This window comes from Schistocerca cancellata, chromosome 1, assembly GCF_023864275.1.
Source record: "Schistocerca cancellata isolate TAMUIC-IGC-003103 chromosome 1, iqSchCanc2.1, whole genome shotgun sequence".
NCBI classification, from domain to species: Eukaryota; Metazoa; Arthropoda; class Insecta; order Orthoptera; family Acrididae; genus Schistocerca; species Schistocerca cancellata.
In genome coordinates this window covers 133,451,560-133,457,489 of record NC_064626.1, presented here as the reverse complement: position 1 = coordinate 133,457,489, position 5,930 = coordinate 133,451,560, and positions in this window count along the sequence as shown.

Genomic DNA, 5,930 nt, shown 5'->3' with positions numbered 1-5,930 from the left:
CGGTATCAGGGCACCTTTACTTTTTCTAGGATTCCTTTGAAACTGACGTCACTTAATTTGTTTATCTGTTGCTTAGTTTCACTCAGTACATTTCAAAACAGTCGGTGAAGGGACGTTGTGGCATGGGATGGGCACTTTTATTTAGCTTCAAATCCTGTGATTCATCGTTGTTCATCTTCGTCTTTGCTCCATCTTCATAAACTTAGCGTCCATTCTCTCTGAGCTGTCCACCTGCGAGACATGACGTGATCTCACAGATTTATCTCTGTCAGTTTCTATCTCCCACATCCAAACTTCAGACAAGCTCTCCTGCACCCCATGTTGGACTAGCAAGATTCAACGTTCAAGTACCGCTGCGGCACGTAGCTTTAGTGTGTCATTAAGTTCAGAACAGCGTGCACAATGCTACACAGCGAATGATTCATTCTGAAAGTAACCACTTAGGCCGTGGCTAAGGAAAACGCGTTCTCGCAGGAACCTTAGTCCCGCAAGCTATGCAGGAGAGCTTCTGCGACTTCGCCACTGTGATTAAACTTACTGTTCTACAACGGAAGCGTTGCACAGGACGTACTGTCTGTTTAAATTAAAGTGACCCTTAGGACCCAAATTCTTATAGAAGCACAACTGATACGATGAAAGAAAAGATCAGAATCAAGAAAAATAAGTGGCCAAATAATGTAGTACAATTAAAAGTGAAACAAAAGGAGAAAGCAGAAAGGAGAAGCAAAATTTGGAACTAAATAAAGAAATGTTATGCGAGCCACCCCGAACTTAAAGCAGAAGGTGATAGTGCATAGTGTCCCAGTTACTGTGCCAGAAAGTCAACATACGAACAGAACTTGACGGCAACCACAGGGAGGAAGCAGTTCTTAGAAGAAACCAAGATCACGTTTAAAACAGGTCGACGGGAGAAACCAAAAGCAAATTATGTCCTGGAGGTAAATTCGAAAGTCAGAGCACCGTTGGTTATACAGAAAAGAGTATACAGTGTGTTCAGTTTATCTGAAGACACTGAAATATTTCGAATGCTACACATCAGATCCAAACAAATTACGGTTAAAATTTGTTCGTATAGGAGTAGGACATAAAATGATGTTAAATTTGACCCCGCAACCTGCCCCATGCGTGAGGGCACGGAGTCAGGTTTGAAATCTTAAATTGGAATCAACAGTTTTACTGCAGATTCGGATTATACGGAAAAAAATATGAGGATTTTGTCTGAAGCGTTTTTTTTTTTTTTTTTTTGTTTCCAGTCAGATGGCGCTGTAGTCGGAAAATTCAAAATGGATAGAAAATCCTGTGTTTCAAAATGCTATCCAATGACACTTTATTTAACCCCCTACCTCTGCCGGGCCAGGACGGCACAGGCAGTTATTTCATAACTAAATAATTATGAAAAATCCGCATCGATTGCACAAACTACCTGGTGCTTACCTAGGTTTCAGCGTGGGTAACCACGCCTTCTTCAGAACAAATATAAAACAGCTTGCCTAAAAAAAAAAAATGGGGTTTTTCCACTGTAGGTGTTCATTTTAGCCTTTGATTATGCCTATTTAGGCATCACCGGGTAGGTTGTGCGATCGAGGCGGATGTTTCATAATTATTTCGATACTTACGATTGCTGACGCGCTGCAATGCTGAAAGTTCTTATTTCATAACTTCTAATGGGGAAACCCATTCTCAATGTTGTTTTCCTTCAGCAAAACAAAAAGGGGACCACTCGACGCACCACTTCGGTTGTGCATCGAACTGCGGTGAACAGGCAGTGCAGTGCTATTAAAAGTTATGAAATAACTGCCTGTCTTACCCTCCCGCCGTGGAGGTGCGGGGTTATTTCAAGTTCCATTGGGTAGCATTTCGAGGCATACGATTTTCTTCTGCCCGTTTTGATTTTCCCGATTACAGTGCCATCTTTCGAGTAACGAAAATAATGTCTCAGACAAAACTTATGTATCTTTTCGTGTAGACTCAGGACCTCCAATAAAAAAGATTACAGAGTTCCCCCTCCCCCCCTCCCCGTCCCCACCCTCACACACGGGGCGTGGGGATGGGGGTGGGGTTTCAGTTTGATGTCATTGGATGTCCCCCTCTGAGGCCAACAAATTTTAATAACAATTTTTTTTATCTGATGTGTTGTTTTCGAGCTATTTCAATGTCTTCAGATAAATTGAAGACCCTGTATAATGAATTCCAATTAACCACTGTAAAGGACTAGTCTACAGTCACCAAAAGCTGTGGCTCCCACGACTGTTGGAATCTTACAAAGTACTGTAAGGAAAACAAGCCGATACGCTCCCTCACTGGAGGATCTAACCATCTGAAAAACTACAGTAAAAATAGCAGGCGAGCTCTGGTGTGCATGCCATGCGCGAAAAGGAAGAAATCAACGAGTTAAAGGCTGTGCGACGTACCGAATGTTCTTGGACAGGAAAATTCAAAGAACGGAGTACAGATTCTTATATAATTTATAATTAATTATCTCAATTTCCACCATATTTTTCAATAGTTTTGGAAAATTCTAGAGTTTCACACACCTGTAGGTATAGTCTGTATGCTGTGCAAAATTCGGCGAAGAGTATCTCTTACTTATGAAGAAAAGTGTATCTTTAGTAACAAATGCAGCCAATAGTAAGTGAAAGAATTATGAAATTTCACATGTAAAATAAATGATTTTGCTTTTTTTTAACTTCCTTTCTACTGAGAAGAATATTGAAACTATTTACTTTCTTAAGGTCAGTATACAGTATAACAACTAACTAACTGCCGCTGGTCAGCTGTGTAATGCCTTCATGACCTACCAGAGACGCTAAATGTGACTATTCTGCTGCTTCAGGTTTTAGGAAATCTGCAGACAAACTTGTAGGTTGGGTACAAAGTTCGGAGTATTTTAGCTCCAACGTTTCAGTTATATGTTTATCAGAAGATAAGATTTTAGTGCCATTGAACCAGTAGTGATCTAAAAGTAAAGGACTCAGTACAACTGAAGCGGTTTACTACTACCCAAGATGATACCCAAGAGTTTAGAGTCACTTATAATGTAGTGGTTGAATGTGATTTACAACTTTTACATTCTACGAGATGAATGTTAAAGTAAATAATAAGGAAATTAGTACTGTAAATATCGAACATTTATTAACAATGCTATACACATTTCTGTTACAAGATAAGCTACCAGTTGCAACAAGTTTTAGACAGACAACCACTTTGTATGAAAAGTTTGAATGCAGTTATTGTGTTTGTGTGGGTGTAACAACGTACACATTTATTACACTTTTACCAGTAAAATCCCATACAGTCTGGCATTCAGCACCTCTGCCTCACTTGTATAGATAATGGTAGATGACGTACTTGATCCAGCCTTAGATCTGATGGAGATACATGTCCTGTAGGTGCCTTGGTCTTCTTAGTTTGTATCAGCTGCTCCAGTTCATTGCTTGACCTCCCACATTCTGTTGACGTTTGAACAGAGCTACACAAGAAGTGAGCAATCTCCATGTAAAATTCGGAAGGCTTCAGAGGTTCGTGCCCCCTGGTCTCTGGTACTCTTTTATACAGCCAGGATTCCACTACTCTCATGTCTAGCAGGTGACAAAACACATTCGTGTACCATTTTCGGCTTTTTGTAGGAATTTGGTATCTATCCATGATTCCGTAAAGAAGATGAACACCTTCAATGTGTTTACTGCGTAACTTTATTATTAGTGGACTAGGTGCTTTCGTTCTTGAATTTGTTTTCTTGTCACAACTTCTCGCTGCATCTGTTGGTTGTTGTCCAGCAAGAGTACAAAGGAGCAACATACTCTTGTCCATCCACGTTTGATACGTCTATACCAACCACAATTGCGACAGGCTTACTGATGTACCTCATGCTTGTTTCTTCAACTGAACCTCTGCAGGAAGCTTTTAATCTAGGTCTATGTTTGCTGCTCACTGTCCGAGGTGATTAAATTCCTTGTTTACGTAACCGAACAAGCAGTGGCAGTAACGTATAATAATTGCCACAGTATAACTTGTTGTTTGTATTTGTGGGTAGTACACGAATGAGCCAAGCAACAAAATTTGCTCTTCGAGGTCCAGGTCATTATCAGCCAGCGGCAGTGCTGATGCCTTCACGAAATAGTGAGATGGTCTTGTTCCTGGTCAATCTGAAAGTCTTGTTGCAGATGATCAGCATTGCCCACCTCAGTCCTATAGTCATGTACCTTATCATCATTATCGTCACTATCACCAACAGATTCTGGAGTAATGTATGTCTCATTTTGCATGGAGTCATTAGAGAAACTATCAAAATCGTATTCAGTTGTTAGTGGAATCTCTGATCGCTTCATAATCTGTTCTTCGTTACTCTTTCGAGACTTTTTGGGCTAGAAGCTGAAATGCAGTAGCTATTTGCTAGGAACAATAAAACACGTCTCATTTCAGTTTGGTGCAAAAGACAAACAAATTATATGTTTAGGTTACATCTGCTTACGTCTTTGAGACAGAAAAGTTGTTTTCCAACGCGAAAATTGAAGCAGAAACACGAAATACTTCCAAGTTTTCGTCAAAATACATATGTAGCAGTTCACTGTTGAACTGGTGCAGTGACGTGGTGTCATCTATGATCCCTTCGAAGCGTTACTAACAGATGCAGCGCAATGTATAACATAAATAGTTGAAAAACAAATTTGTGGGAAAATGTTGAGCAGTATGAGATACATAAAAAAGAATGAAGTCCGTGGCTCACCAGCTGCACGATGCACTAAAATGTTAAAGATTCAGAAGTCTCTTCAGCTTAGTTCGGATGTATACCTTAGTCACGGCGTGGTACACCAAAGTAGCAATAGGTGGCGCTGTTAGATCTATTTCTTTTTTTTTTATGCCTCAGAGTATTTTTAAAAGCTGTTATCAGTAACAGAACGAAGCGCCCTTTACGAATATAAATTATCGTTGGACCTACTTGGCTAGGAAATATGGCTGTACTGGTTTTATTGATTGGCGACTCCATGTTGTCTTGTGCACTACGACCAGATAACAGGTATACTTGAAAAAAGAGACAGCATTGGTCGTATATTTTTTACTATCGCAAAATCGATTTTCTGTCACTGAGTGACCATCTTCAGTGCTATATTGTATGACTTAAATTAGGATGCACTGTTGTCACTAAGCTTACGGCAATCACATAGACATATAGCACTGAAGATGGTCACTCAGTGACAGAAAATCGATTTTACGATAGTAAAAAATATACGACCAATGCTGTCTCTTTTTTCAAGTGTACTGGTTTTGCTTTTGTATTTAAAGTCAACGAAACTGCTTTGATTCCTTCATTTACATTTGACTTCTTGGCTAGGAAAAACGAATATATTGACAAAGTTATCCCACAAGGGTTTCGTTTTATCTTTTCACGGAACATACATAAGCAACGATTTAGATTTCCGTTGCGTCCTCTTCAAACTCCAGACCTATGCTCTCCCCAACAACTTCGTCCACCTCGTTGCTTCCTTCCTCTCCCATCGTCCCTCCTATGTATCCACAATTCCAACTCCCGTACTTTCTATCCCTCTGCCGGCGTGCTCCAAGGTTCTGTCCTTTCCCGTCTCCTCTATCTCCTGTACACTGCTGATATGCCCAAACCTGTTCATCTTCTCCAGTTGGCTGATGACACCGCCTTCTTAGCCCTTTATCCTACCCTTCAACGGTCCCAACGTACTCTTCAAAGCCACCTTGACCAAATCACAGACTGGTGCAACCAGTGGTTCCTCCGTATCAACCCTTTCAAGACCCAGGCGATCATAATAGGCCGCACCACCCGCTCCCTCTATCTCCATGATTTCTACCTCACCATTTATGGCCGCCCTATCCACCTCACTCCTAACCTTGGCTTCACTCTCGACTGCCACCTCACCTGGACTCCCCACCTCCTTAACATCCAAAACAAAGCTCACAAC